Raw genomic sequence first — 15,969 nt, forward strand, 5'->3', positions numbered from 1 at the left:
TTGTATCCACTGAAACGAAGCTTCATAAATGAAGGAAGGATATAGTCTTTTTCAGACAAACAAACGCTGAGAGAATTCACCAATGCCAAGCCGCCAGTATAAGAACTGCTAAGAAGAGTTCTAAATCTTGAAACAAAAACCTCAAAATACAGTGAAATAGAAAATCCTTAAGGCATAAATCTCACAAGGCCTATACAACAATAACACAATATAAAAGGTATTCAGGAAACTACTAGCACAAAGAATAAAATAGTCCTTCACACCTCAATACTAATGTTGAATGTAAATGGCCTAAATGCTCCACTTAAAACATACAGAATGGCAGAATGGATAAGAGTTTACCAACAAAATATCTGCTGTCTTCAAGAAACTCACCCAATATAAAAGGACTCACATAAACTTAAGGTAAAGGGCTGGAAAAAGGTAGTCCATACAAGTACACCCCAAAAGCAAGCAGTAGTAGCCATTCTTACATCAGACAAAACAGACTTTAAAGCAAAAACAGTTAAAAAGTAAAAAACACAAAGAGGGACATTATATAATGATAAAAGGACTAGTCCAACAGGAAAATATCACAATCCTAAATATATATGCACCTAACACTGGAGTTCCCAAATTCATAAAACAATTACTACTAGACCTAAGAAATGAGATAAATGGCAACACAATAATACTGGGGAAATTCAATACTCTACTGATAGCACTAGACAAGTCATCAAGACAGAAAGTCAACAATAACAACAAAAAAACACAATGGACTTAAACTATAACCTAGAACAAACGGACTTGACAAATATTTACAGAATATTCTACCCAACACCTGCAGAATATACATTTTATTCATCAGCACATGGAACATTCTCCAAGACAGACATATGATAAGCTACAAAACAAGTCTCAATAAATTTTAGACAATCAAAATTGTATCAACTACTGTCTCAGACTACAGTGGAATAAAATTGAAAATCAACTCCAAATGAACCATTGAAACCATGCAAATACATGGAAATTAAATAAATTTTAGAAATTAAATAAATGCATGGAAATGAAATGAAAAGTTAAATTTAAGATCAACCTGTTTCTGAATGATCATAGGATGAAATCAAGATTAACAGAACAATAATGATGACACAACCGATCAAACATCTGGGATACAGCAGAAGTGGTTTTAAAAGGAAAGTTTATAGCATCAATTGCCTCCATCAAAAAGTCTGAAAGAACATAAGTGGACAAAGTAAGATAACACCTCAAGGAACTAGAGAAACAAGAACTAGCCAAAACCAAACCCAGCAGAAGAAAATAAATAACAAAGATCAGAGCAGAACTATATGAAATTGAAACAACAACAACCAAAAAATCCAAAAGATAAATGAAATGAAAATCTGGCTCTTAGGAAAGATAAACAAAATTGATAGATCATTAACAGAATTAACCAAGAAGAGAGAAGATCCCAATAAGCTCAATTCGAAATGAAACAGAAGATATTGCAACTGATGCCACAGAAATACAAAAGATCGTTCAGGGCTACTATGAACACCTTTACATGTACAACTTAGAAAACCTAAAGGAGATGAATAAATTCCTGGAAATGTACAACCCTCCTAGATTAAAAAACAACAACTCTGAACAGACTAATAATAAGAAGCAAGATTGAAATAATGATTTAAACAAATTGCCAACCGAAAAAAAAAAAGTTCAGAACCAGATGGATTCACAGCTGAATTCTATTAGACATTTGAAGAAAAATTGGTGAGGGTGGGGCCAAGATGGCTCACTAGAAGCAGCATCCCATAGAAAAGAACCATAATAGCCTGTGAATACTGCACCACAACCTGAGGTATCCAGGTTCTCTCATCAGGACTGACTAAGTGGCTGACATGACCCATGGAAAGGAAGGAAGAGCAGTGTGTTGCCGCAGCCCACCTGACACCCACATGGGCCTGATGAGCCTCCACCCCCCAGCCAAGTGAGGCAGTGGGTGAGCGTGCTACCCATCCTGAGAAACTGTGATTTCTTCATGGAACTGTGCAACCCACGCATTAGAAGATTCCACTCATGAACCCATGCCACTGGAGCCTAATGTCCCAACTGTTGGAAACAAGAGCTCAGAGTCACAAAGAAAATGAGCACTGACACAAGGAATTTCTCAGCAAGGCAAGGCAAATGTACTTCTGCAGAAAGGTGCTGCTCATGTCTCTGGGTGTTGTGAGAGCACAGCGTCCAAGAGAGGGAAATGCTTTTATCCCTGACACAGTGCCTACTTCTGTGTCCTGCCCCCATTGGCTGGAGTGAGACCACACAATCTAAGCCAATGCAATGGCTATTTTAAATAGAGACTGGCAGGATGGTTGTTTATAGAGCAGGTAACTAGGAGTTAGGAGGACTTCTTCCAAATAAGGAAGTGATGTGGGCTACAGATTGGGACTAATGGGCAGAGATGTTTACAGAGCAGGTAGCTAGGAGTGGGAAGGTACAAAGAAGTTGATTTTGAGAACAAACAACAAGGAAGTTACCCTTTGAAGAGGAACTTATTGTGCCTGACACAACCCTGGAGCTGAGCAGATTATGAACAGCCTGTCAGCTAGAATCTACTTAAGCCTACTGAGTTCCCACGGGAGGGGCAACCAGCACCACATTTGCAGCTGGCTGCTGTCCAAGCTGTTTGAGCTCCTTGAGGGAGGCACAGCAGCCAGCACTGGGACTTGAAGCTGCCTAACAAGCTAAGCTCCCTGGGCAGGGAAAGGGAAGCAGCCATCTCTATAGCTCCTGGCCACACTTTTCCTCTGCTAGATCCAGGGAAACTGGACAGCTTGGTCTCAAGAGGTGTCCCCCACAGCCCAACACACTGGCTGTGGCAGACTGTGGCCAAAATGTCTCTTTAGGCCCGAGCCTGACCCATCCTTCCTCACTGGCCAGGGCTTCCCTGCAGGAACTCCAACATCTCCAGCCAGGGGCTCAGGGACATAACTCTGATCTCCCTGGGCCTGAGCCCCTAGGGGGAGGGGAGGGATGTCTGCAGTCTCTGTGGACCAGCAGACAGCCTTTCCTCCTGCTAGTTCTGAGGAATTTGAGCAGCCCAGATGAGTGAGTTTCTCCTCAGCAAAACACCCCCCCCCACCAAAGAACAGTCAAAGTGCTTCATTAAATGGGTTCTGTTCCCCATGCCACCCAACTGGTGACCCTTCAACAGGGGTTGTCAGACACACTATACAGGAGTGATCCTACTGGCATCAGGTTGCTGCCTCTTGAGGTCAGAGATCAAAGAGGAAGGAGCAGACACTCTGCTGTTCTCCAACTTTCTTGAGTGACATATCCAGGCACAGGAGTGAACCAGATGAATAGGGCCTGAAGTGAACCCCCAGCAAACTGCATCAGCCCTAGAGAAGAGGGACCTGACTATTGAAAGAAAAACAAGCAAACAGGAAGAAACAACAGCATCAAAAACAAAACAGTACAAAGAAAAATCCGATCCAAGGCTGGCCATGGTGGCTCACACTTGTGAAAAGTTAACTTGTTTTTGTGATTGGCTATTGTTTTTCAATAACTAACATATAGAAACAGATTGAAATATAAATTTCTCTGAGACAGCGCTGGATGAATGCCTAAATGGGCTCACAAACCTGTTCTGAGACTTGGTGACCATTGTTTGTGTCCACGTTCAATTGAGTTCAAATTTAATATTTAACTTTTCCACTACATTTGTCCTCAATTGTATTAAAATACCCTCACAGACATATGGAGAACACATAGTTGATATAGATTACAGACACAGGGTAAGCACTGGAGAATTAAAAGCACAACTAACAAAAATGAAACCCAACATGTCATTGCAAGCAGAGTAATATTTTGAGAATTTCCAAGGATATACACAAAACATTTCAGTATGCAGTAAGGTGCAAACCCATTTTGGGCTCGGGTAAGCTTATCTAATGTCATTTGATTTTGCAACACAACAGTATACAGCTGAGCATATTCATCTGATAACAACATAAGTTCAGTGCTACTAACATTATGAGCTTTTGTGGCATGTACGTTTTTAATTAGTTGGTTAAGCAGGATTGTACCAGCAGCAGGGGAGAATACTGTGATAGGGTCCCACCACCAGGGAGTCCAGTGCATTTGTAACCAGCGATGTTTGTAGGCATCTAGATTACTGGGGAGGGAAATATCCTGGATGGTGAATGGAATTAATGGCCACCGCCAAGTACATCTCCCCATCTAATGCCGGGGCAGGTATTGCCACCCATAGGATCTGCATACCCAGAGGGGCCCCCAGGAGACAGCACTGGAGCTACCATAATCATAGTGTACTAATCTCTTATTAAAATAAGAAAGAGATTGTGTTTCATTGGGTGCAACATTGTTGATTTGGAGTATGTGTTGACAATTGTCTGGAGAAACCCCAGAGTAACATTAGAAGAGCCATTTAAGGCCTCCAGACAAAGCAGAGGCTGTATGGAATCCAGCCACCAGCACAGCAGGTTTTCAATATATACCATTCCAGGAATATTGCACAGGGTACCAAGGTTTTTGATGCAAGATGAGGGTGGAGTTCATCTTTTGTCTGACTTGGCAAAGATAGATTGCTTAGTGTGATTAAAGGAAGTCCAGGTTGGATGGCATGTGTTGTTGTTGTTGTGGCCACATTGGTAACGACATAGCCATTCAGAAATATTGTCAGGGATGATTCTGCAAGTCTGACCATTTCTGGTGGCCTCTGGCAACTCGACTTATAGCCCTCATTGATTGCGGTTCGCTTCTGTCGCGGCAGCGGCTACCCAGTTGATGAATTTATTCTTGGCCTCAGACACAAAGACACAGGTGCTGACTCTTAGTAGATAGATTATTCCCTGTAATAACAAAAACAGAGGGGAAATGATATTGTTTTTCATTTTTAGGAAATTGTACTATGTCTTCATTTTCTGCTTTCATAGCTACAAGGTCACCAGCCTTAGGGTCGGGATCTGATGGATACTGTACCCATATTTTGGCTCCAGGATTTAAGCTAGCTGTACTAGGGGATCTGAATTTCCCAGTTCTGTATGTAGACTCTGTTGGGGCAGAGATTTCCTCAGGGGTTAATTGTTGACAAGGTACCACTAACAATTGAGCAACCAGAATCTGTGGCTTTATAGCAAAAGAATCTGGAGTGTTATTGTATAAAATGACCTTTAACTCTCCCTGGTAATCGCTATCAATTATTCCACCATACACTGTAATGCCTCTCATTGTAAGGCTTGAATTTGTTGTAATGCATTTACTTGCATTCAAGTTTGCAGTTATGGTGGCAATTTTTGCCTGTTGATCTTCTTGCTGACTAAATAGTCTGTCAAGAGAAAGCAGAGATGCATGAGTGTCAACATGGAAAACAGGGCCGGGTTCAGTGGCTCATGCCTGTAATCTCAGCACTTTGGGAGGCTGAGATGGATGGATCAGGAGGTCAAGAGATCGAGACCATCCTGGCCAATATGATGAAATCCCGTCTGTACTAAAAATACAATAATTAGCTGGGCATGGTGGTGTGCACCTGTAGTCCCAGCTACTCAGGACGCTGAGTTAGAACAATCACTTGAACCCAGGACATGGAGGTTGCGGTGAGCCCAGATCGCGCCACTTCACTTCAGCCTAGTGGCAGAGTGAGACTGCCTATGAAAAAACAAACAAACAAGCAAAAATACAAAATTAGCTGGGTGTGGCTGCCTGTGCCTGTAATCCCAGCTACTTGGGAGGCTGAGGCAGGAGAATTACTTAAACCTGGGAGGCAGAGGTTACAGTGAGCTGAGATTGCACCATTGCACTTCAGTTTGGTGACAGGGCTAGATTCCGTCTCAAAAAAAGAAAAAAACAAAACAATACAAAGCAAAAAAAGCAAAAAACAACAAAAAAAAACATGGAACACAGTGATGATGGTAGTGTGCACCAGGATTCAGATACCTTACAAGTATTGTTTTCCCCAAACCTCTTTATTCCCAATTAATCATTTGTTTTGTTGCCATTGGGGCATCCAGGTGGTAAGACCATTTGCTACTGACCAAGAGTTGGTATACAAGTGACAAATCCCTCTGGCCTCCTCCTGAATATCTCAGAAGATGGCTACTAGTTCAGCTAACTGGCTGCTCCCACCCCTTCCTTCATCAGAAGTGCTCATGTTTTTAACAGAATTATAAGCCACGGTCTTCCACCACTGGGTCCCACCAGTGTATTTGGTGGATCCATCAGTAAACCAAGCATGTTTCTGATCCTCTGGGCTTAGTTCTTTAAAGGATTTGCCCCATTTAGCAGGGAAGGGGGGGTGGGAGGAGGTGTTTCCTTCCCTCTGCAGGACTGGTTGGTTTCCTGAGCTGGCAAGTTTTGTCCATCCTCATGTAAAAGCGATACTCCCTTTGGTTTTGGCTTAGCCTGGTCTTGTATGTACCATTTCCATTTTATGATGCTACTTTCTTGGGTGTGCAGTAACTGGTGGGCTTCAGGGGAACTCATGACCCAAGTCATAATAGAAATTTCAGGCCTCATAAAGATATCATGGTTGAAGCAGAGGTGTTCCATTTCCAGCAAAGCCAATAGGAAGCTAACAATTACTTCTCAAAATGGGTATAAGCTTTTCCGGCCTCTGGAAGTTTCTGGGTCCGAAACCCAAAAAGTACCCTTAGTAGAGATGGGGTTTCACCATGATCGCCAGGCTAGGCTTGAACTCCTGACCTCAAGTTATCCGCTCACCTTGGCCTCTTAAAATGTTGGGATTACCAGCGTGAGCCACCTGTGCCTGCCCCTAAATGATTTCGTTCTATCTGCTATAACTGTTTGAAATTACTTAAAATAATTTCAAATTTGAAAAAATAAAAAGAATGTGGATAAAAATAAAATATAAATGGTTAAAAAATTACAAGGGATTACAAAATATATATGTAAATTTGGAGTGTCAAAAATGACAAATTTGATTTATTTATAAGGCATTATTAAAATTAGCTTTAATAGATAATACACTTTTACCAAAGTAAAAGTTGATTTTCTCTTGAACAAAAATTTTATGTATTATTCATATGACAGTAAAATTCTTCTGTTGACCTTTTGAATACATTCAACAAGAAAGAGTGTAAAAAGGAGATAAAATTTTCCCATGCTCTGGGGTGGGCATAGCTCAGGGAGGAAGCCCTGTTTGGAAAGGCTGCTGCTTAGGCTGTCTCTCTTCACTCAGCCCAGCATTTGATCACATCTTCTGTCACTCAGGGCCTGAGGGGGCGGGGCCTTAAGTATTATCCAATCAGGGACAGCGGGCTGGAAACCGTCCAATCAGGCACGCAGCTGGAGTGAACAGAACGGGCTTCCGTGTTTGGCGGGACCTTTGTCTCTTGCAGCAGCCAGAGTTCCAGGTCTCTTCTTCACTGCTCTGTGTCCTCTGCTCCTAGAGGCCCAGGCTCTGTGGCCCTGTGTCCTGCAGGTATTGGGAGATCCACAGCTAAGACGCCAGGACCCCCTGGAAGCCTAGAAATGGTAAGAATGCCGGTCCGACATCCCGAGAGACGGGGAGGAGCTGGGTGGAATCGGTGGGAAGTGGCTGTGGCGGGACTCAGGCCTCCACACAGTCAGCTCCACAATCTGCACCCCGAATTCTCCTTGCCTAGCTCGACCTCAGTCCCGTTCAGCCATAAGATGGCGGCTAGGCTGACAGCCGGGTCCCCAGGCGTCCTGTGTCTTCCCTGCGTAGTGACCGTGCTCTGGCCTGGAGCGCTCTGTGGGCATCTCTGCACCCGCAGCACCGCCTCTCCCAGATTGTGCAGGGACCACCGGAGGGTCAGTCAGGAGAGAATCCTGACTCAGGGTGTGGGTTCTTGAATGGAAAGAGCTTTGTTCTGTGGGGTTCACAGTTTCTGTTTTCTGCTATTAAAAATTTATGGGGCCAGGCACGGTCGTTCACGCTTTCAATCTCAGCACTTCGGGAGGCCCAGGCTGGTGTAGCACTTGAGGTCAGGAGTTCAAGATAAACCTGGCCAAAATGGGGAAACCCCATCTGTACTGAAAATACAAAAATTAGCTGTATGTGATGGCGAATGTCTGCAGTCTCAGCTTCTTGGGAGGCAGAAGTGAAAGAATCTCTTGAACCCGGGAGGTGGATGTTGCAGTGAGCTGAGATCCTGCCACTGCACTCCAGCCTGGGCGACAGAGCAAGACTGTCTAAAAAAAAAAAGGGAGTCACTGCAAAAATATCAAATAATTTAATCAAAGAGTGACTCAAGAATTGTAGAGCACCCAGCTACAGTTTGTAGTTTGTGGTTCATGGGAGGGGCTTGAAGAAAAGACATTTATAAAATGTATGATGAAGAAAACCAAATTCAGTAATTCGTTAGGTATAGGTATGTAGTTTCTTAATTTGTAAAATCAAGGTGGAAATTTCCTGGTTATGTAATTAGAGCTTAATTGGCAGTTTATAGTTGCTTAAGCCTGAATTTTGTTTCCCCTGGTGTAGTAATTTACCAAAAAATGCACGTGAGCTTAGATTTTTGTTTTTTAGAAGTAGAAATTCAGAGACTAGAGCCTCTTCAGTCTAATTGCCTGCCACTTAATTATTTTCATACCCCACAGGGAACTGATTTTTCCTGGCATTTTTCACATGTGTCCCCAGCAGGGCCTCAAGTGTACTCCGTGTTACTCAATTAATTTATTATTATTATTATTATTATTATTATTATTTGAGACGGAGTCTCGCTCTGTCGCCCAGGCTGGAGTGCAGTGGCGTGATCTCGCCTCACTGCAAGCTCCGCCTCCTGGGTTCACGCCATTCTCCTGCCTCAGCCTCCCGAGTAGCTGGGACTACAGGTGCCCGCCACCATGCCCGGCTAATTTTTTTGTAGTTTTAGTAGCGACGGGGTTTCACCGTGTTAGCCAGGATGGTCTCCATCCCCTGACCTTGTGATCGTGCCCACCTCGGCCTCCCCAAGTGCTGGGATTACAGACGTGAGACACCGTGCCCAGCCTTGTTTTTTTCTTTTGAGACAGAGTCTTGCTCTGTCGCCAGGCTGGAGTGCAGTGTCAGATCTCGGCTCACTGCAACCTCCACCTCCTGGGTTCAAGCAATTCTCCTGCCTCAGCCTCCCGAGTAGCTGGGATTACAGGCGCACACCACCACTGCCAGCTAATTTTTTTTGTATTTTTAGTAGAGAGGGGGTTTCAACATGCTGGCCAAAATGATCTCGATCTCCTGACCTCGTGATCTACCCGCCTCAGCCTTCCAAAGTGTTGGTACTACAGGTGTGAGCCACTGCGCCCGGCCTACTTCATTATTTTTAAGATAAATAAAATAATACACATATTGTCTGAAAGAAGTAGATATATTTGCTTTTCTTATGGAGGTAGCAAATGCTAGCACCTTAGCCAGGTGCAGTGGCTCACACCTGTAATCCCAGCACTTTGGGAGGCCGAGGTGGGTTGATCACTTGAGGTCAGGAGTTTGAGACCAGCCTGTCCAACACGGTGAAACCCCTTCTTTAGTAAAAATACAAAAATTAGCCAGGTGTGGTGGCATGTGCTTGTATTCCCAGCAACTTGGAGGCTAAGGCATGAGAATGTCTTGAATCCAGGAGGCAGAGGTTGCGGTAAGCCGAGATCATGCCATTGAACTCCAGCCTGGGCCACAGAGTGAGACTCCGTCTCAAAAAAAACAAAAACAAAAAAAAAAGTAAGCACCTTAAAATTTCCTTCTCTTATGTAAACACTGTGTTTGAGTAATATACCTGGATTTTTCAAATACTTAGTTTCAAAAACCAAGTGAATAATTCTGACATGGAAATTAAAGCCTGAACTTAGTGACTCAAGCTAAGGCTTACAGTAAGTCTGCAACAAGTTATTAAAGACCCAGTTAGTTTTTTCTGAGAAGCCTTCCCTACAGATGTCCCAGCCTGCTCACCCCAGCTATAGAAGGAGCCTTTATTCTGAGAGAAGCTACAGAGCCCTGAAAAGCTCAGGATCCACAGGAAGATGCAGTTGAGGTTAAGATGAAAGAAAGCTGAAAGGGACTTACTGATAATAAAGTTGTTATGTTCAGCGGCATTTTCCACACTTTATAAAATAACATTAGATTTCTGTAAAAAAAAAAAAATCAAAAAAATTATTGCAACAGGAGAAAGTACCAACTAAGTATAAGATATTTATGGCTTTCAAAGATGTAGAAGTAAAGGGCATTTTTTTTTATGGAGGAGCAAACAAGATTAGAAAGGAGGTGGGAAGGGAATGACAAATGAAAAGTAAAAAAGTCAGATTTTTTCAGAGAATGTCTTACCCTGAAATCAGCATGTTTTTAGGAGGGACATAAAGTGGGGTTGTATGTTGACTCAGACTGAGGGTAGCTCAAAGTTCAGGAGCCTGAGGGAGAGAGATAAACTTTAGTAAAGTTTGATTAAGAAATATTTTAGGCCAGTCCCCATAGTTGACACCTGTAATCCCAGCACTTTGGGAGACCGAGACAGCTGGATCACCTGAGGTCAGGTGTTCAAGACCAGCCTGGCCAACATGGTGAAATTTTGTCTCTACTAAAATACAAAAATTATTGGGAGGCTGAGACGGGCGGATCACCTGAGGTCAGGAATTCAAGACCAGCCTGACCAACGTGGAGAAACCCCATCTCTACTAAAAAAAACAAACAAACAAACAAAAAAAAATTCATCAGATATGGTGGAACATTCCTGTAACCCCAGCTACTTGGGAGGCTGAGGCAGGAGAATCAATTCAATCCAAGAGGTAAAGGTTGTGGTGAGCCAAGATGACTCCAGTGCACTCCAGCCTGGGCAACAAGAGTGAAACTCCATCTCAAAAAAAAAAAAAAAATTAGCCAGGTGTGGTGGTGGGCACCTGTAATCCCAGCTACTTGAAATGCTGAGGCAGAAAAATTGCTTGAACCTGGGAGGCAGGCATTGCAGTTAGGTGAGATCACACCACTGCACTCTAGCCTGGGTGACAAAGTGAAGAATTATTTTATTTTGAGCACTGAAGACAAATTCGGCTGATTTTATTGATGACAAACAGGAGAAAATGTGCAGTGTGTGAGTCTGCCTCTGTGATATGTAAGAAAAGAGAGCACTATCTAAGTCATAATGGGAAAAGTGTTTCTTTCCATAAACTGTTCCTGGAGCACACAAAGGATGGAGAATTTTATTAATCACAAATATTTTCTAGGATTATCTATGTTTCAACTTTCCCCGTCTCTTCTTTGTTCTATGCATTTGTTCCGTTTGGCTTTTCCTGGGCTGCATCTTATATATTAAACAGGTAAACATAACTACAGTGTTTTTCTGAGTTCTGTGAGTAGCTCTACCAAATTATTGAACTTCAGGGAGGCTATGGGACTCCCCAGTTTTTAAACAGTAGCTCAGAAGCATGGATAAGCACATGGGGTTTGTGATTGGCATCTGCAGTAAGTGTTGTTGTGGGACCGAGCCCTGAATTAGGGTCTGTGTTGATTCTGAGTGGCGTCTGAATTCAAATGTTAGACAATAAGTTGGTGTTGGAGAATTGTTTGATGTTCAGCAAACTCTACAGATTTGGTGCCAGAAAAAGTATCACAGAGGCCTGGCCTGGAATAAAACTCTAGGTGTTTGGGAATGAGAGCCCTGCTTTCCCATACACAGGCTGTCACACTGCCCATTGTCCTGTGATTCTAGGTCTTCTCCTAGGGTGACAGGATGGAAAACTTAGAAGAAGAGAGTTCTGATGACAGACCCCCTTTTCCCACAGCTACCACCACAGGATTCCCGCCCACTCACAAACACACACACTGGACGTTGACATGTCCACCCTCCTCCCAGAAGTAGGCACCACCCTCAGGAACTTTGCCATGGCATTTTTGATCCTAGTGTTGCCTGCCAAGAACCCACAGTATCTACAAGTCTTCTGGCATATCCCTATCCGCAGACCCTACATCTGCAGCAGCAACCTGTTTTCTCCACCAGCCTAGCATTTTGGACCATTTTGGACCAGCTGTTCTTAATCTCATATGTCTGCAGGCACACAGTAATAAATCAGGGTACAGCTGCAGTGGGACCACTATCTGTAGCAAAAATCAGTCCTCTCACCTACATTGCACTCTCTCCTGCCCAGGGATTTAATTTTTTCTTTTAGCTTTTATTTTTGGTTCGAGGTACACATGCGGATTTGTTTTATAGGTAAAATTATGTCATGGGGGCTTGGTGTGCAGATTATTTTGTCACTGAGCTACTAAGCACAGCACCAAACAGTTATGTTTTCTGATCCTCTGAGTCCTCCCAACTTCTACCCTCAACTAGGCCTCAGTGTCTGTTGCTCTCCTTGTGTTCATGTGTTCTTATTATTTAGCTCTTACTTATACATAATAACATGCCTTTGGTTTTCTGTTTCTGCATTATTGACTTTTTCTTTTTTTTGGAGGCTGAGTTTCACTCTTGTTGCCCAGGCTGGAGTGCAATGGTGTGATCTCAGCTCACTGCAACCTCTGCCTCCAGGTTTCAAGTGATTCTCCTGTCTCAGCCTCCCTAGTAGCTGGGATTATAGGCTTGTGACACCACACCTAGCTAATTTTGTATTTTTAGTACAGACAGGATTTCTCCATGTTGGGAAGGCTGGTCTCGAACTCCTGACCTCAAGTGATCAAACTGCCTCGGCCTCCCAAAGTGCTGGGATTACAGGTGTGAGCCACTGTGCCAGGCATCTGAATTTGTTTTCTAAAAATAATGGTCTGCAGCTTCATTGATGTTATTGCAAAGGACATCATTTTTTTTTTTAATGGCCACAGTGTATTCCATGATGTTTATGTACCATATTTTGTTTCGACTGAATCTTCTATTTTATTTCATTTTTGGAGACAAGGTCTCACTCATTGCCCAGGCTAGAGTGCCATGGCATGATATTGGCTTACCTTAACCTCAACCTTCCAGGCTCAAGCAATTCTCTTCTGCCCCATCCTCCCAAGAAGCTGGGACTACGAGCCCGTGTTACCACAACCTGGCCAATTCTTTCTGAATTTTCTTGTGGAGACAGGATTTTGCCATGTTGCCCAGGCTGGTCTCAAACTTCTAAGCTCAGGAAGTCTACATGCCTTGGCCTCCCAAAGTGCTGGGATTACAGGCATGAGCCACAGCATCTGACCTTTCCATATTTTCTTTATCCAGTCTACCATTGATAGGCATTTAGGGCCTGTCCTTGTCTTTGCTATTGTGAATAGTGCTGCAGTGAACATGCATGTGGATGTGTCTTTATAATATAATAATATATATTTCTTTGGGTATATACCCAATTATGAGATTCCTGGGTCAAATGATAATTCTGTTTTTAGTTCTGTGAGAAATCACCACACTGCTTTTTACAGTTGTTAAACTAATTACCCTCCCACCAGCAAAGTATAAGCATTCCCTTTTCTCTGCAACCTTGCCAGCATCTGTTATTTTTTGACTTTTTAAAAATAGCCATTCTGACTGGTGTGAGGTGGTATCTCATTGTGGTTTTTCTTTTAATTTATCTAATGATTAGTGATAAGCATTTTTTTCATATGCTTGATGTTGAATTTATATTGGAGATGAGTCTGCAAATGTAATAAGTTTAGAAACACTTTTTTTTCAGAAACTACAGCTTAGAAAACACCAGAGGTTTATACTAAAACACAATTTTGCAGATGCAGCAAATATAAAAACATATTTAATTCAAAATAGATTGTATATAAATATTAGAGAATTTATGGTAGAATAACTAAGGAACTGACACTTCAGACATTACACTAAATCACAGTGTTGAGTATAAAAACTAATCCACAACTACAGTTTTTAGATAAATGATTTGTATGTAACTTTAAAAGGGGTAGATTTTTGGAAGCATTGTAATTACACTGAAAGTATACTTGTTTCCCTGAATAAAATTTTTTGAAAGCCGAATAATGATATAATACAGATTTCAAATTACTTTATGCTGTTTTTTGTCTGTATTGTATTCACATGTGAAAGCATGTGATCAATTGCTTCTGCATCAGAGATATTAGATATTTTTAAAAATTATTTGGACATGGTGACCTTTTCTATAAAAGCGTAAGGATATTAAAATGTAACATGCATAATGAAAATAAAAATGGAGAGTTTCTTTGTAGTAAACCTCTATTAAGTAATGAATAAGGTAAATGTTCAGAGCAATACTTTTCTACATAATAGTGACATACAGAAATAATTATAGTTAAAACTGTTAAAATAAATTAATATATTATTTTACTGATTCATGTAATAAAATGCAGTACATTTAAAAATTGTTAGGGCGAGGCTCAATGGCTCATGCCTGTAATCCCAGCACTTTGGGAGGCCGAGACAGGCGGATCACCTGAAGTTGGGAGTTCAAGACCAGCCTGATCGACATGGAGAAACCCTGTCTCTACTAAAAATACAAAAAATTAGCCAATCATGTTGGTGCATGCCTGTAATTTCAGCTACTCAGGAGGCTGAGGCAGGAGAATTGCTTTAACCAGGGAAATGGAGGTTGTGGTGAGCCGAGATCGTGCCATTGCACTCCAGCCTGGGGAACAAGAATGAGACTCTATCTGAAAAAAAAAAAAAAAGGTAGATTATGTGTGAACTTAATGTAATTTAATTTGTTGTTAACATGGTAAGACTATTATGAATTTAATGAAGCATTACTATGCCTCTACCTTTAAGCTATCCCACCTTACTCAACGGCGTAACTACAAGACAGTAGCAATATACTATTTGGTACATAGTGGAATAACATCTCTAGTAATCACTTTGCCAGTGGCTTTAAACTGCAAATGAGGTAAAGAATATTGTTCCCATAGATTAAATTTTTACTGTTTTTTCTTATTGAAATTTGTTATTTGTATTTGTGGGTGTATAGTATATGTATATATTTATGCCTTATATGGCATATTTTGACTCAGGCCTACAATATGTAGTAAATACATTAGGGTAAATAAGGTATCCATCACTAGCATTTAACCTTTGTATTACCAACAGTGTAATTATATGCTTTTATTTATTTTAAAATGTACAATTAAATTGTTATTCACTACAGGATTATTTTTATGCTCATAATAAATATACAAAAATATAAATACAATATGGCCAGGTATGGTGGCTCATGCCTGTCATTCCAGCAGTTAGGGAAGCCAAGGCAGGTGGAATGCTTGAGGTTAGGAGTTCAAGGCCAGCCTGGCCAACATGGTGAAACCCTTTCTCTACAAAAAATACAAAAATTAGCCAGGCCTGGTGGCACACACCTGGAGGCTGAGGCAGGAGAATTGTTTAAACCCGGGAGATGGAGGTTGCAGTAAGCCGAGATCACACCACTGCACTGCAGCCTGGGTGACACAGTGAGACTATCTCAAAAAAAAAAAAAAAAAAGAAAAAAGAAATAGGAATAAAATCCATACATTTCTGAGTCCTGAAAAATTGTTAATAAATATTTGTTATATAGTTTTCTTTGAACATGTGGTCTCTCTGCCTGCAAGCATATAGACTTTTAGTTTTAATTTACATAGAGTTAAATATACTCATATTACTCTGAAGATAAACCGTAAGTGTAGGAAGATTATGAAGTGAGTTTTTTTGTGGGAATTTGAGTTTGTACATATTTTCAGAAGAAAAGAGCAATCATTGCAACAAAACAAATTAATTAGGTGACTAACAAAACTAAACACCTTGAAAATGCTGAAAGAAAATCTATACTTTCTGATTTGTATTCAATTTATTAATGTAAAATATTATGGCTTGTGATTTGGATGCTCCCCAAAATCTGCCTTTGTCTCCAGAAAGTTGCCTCCAAAAAGGCAACTTTGTCTCCAGAAACAACACTCTTGAGTACAACAATAAAAGCCCTCTTCAAACAGAGAAAAAAAAAACATTTTTAACACTTATTTTAATGAACATTCTACCAAAATTGAATAACTGGATATATTTTTATTGTTCTATGTGTGTGTGAATACATAAAATGGTGCATAAAGGAAAAATAACTTAA

The 15,969-nt window shown here is 41.4% G+C and overlaps 1 protein-coding gene and 1 long non-coding RNA gene across 2 annotated transcripts in view; one reads left to right on the plus strand and one right to left on the minus strand.

Moving 5' to 3' along the window:
* Window positions 1–15,969, minus strand: part of LOC129051901 (zinc finger protein 486-like) — a 180,531-nt gene that overhangs the window by 127,530 nt on the left and 37,032 nt on the right. The gene's annotated exons all lie outside the window — the stretch shown is intronic.
* The window catches only part of LOC134760702 (uncharacterized), a 74,937-nt gene continuing 66,050 nt past the window's right edge, over window positions 7,083–15,969 (plus strand). Inside the window, exon 1 of the long non-coding RNA XR_010138589.1 lies at window positions 7,083–7,491. This is a non-coding gene — a long non-coding RNA (uncharacterized LOC134760702). The remainder of the gene's footprint in view (window positions 7,492–15,969) is intronic.

Source organism: Pongo abelii, chromosome 20, assembly GCF_028885655.2.
Source record: "Pongo abelii isolate AG06213 chromosome 20, NHGRI_mPonAbe1-v2.0_pri, whole genome shotgun sequence".
Classification (NCBI taxonomy): domain Eukaryota; kingdom Metazoa; phylum Chordata; class Mammalia; order Primates; family Hominidae; genus Pongo; species Pongo abelii.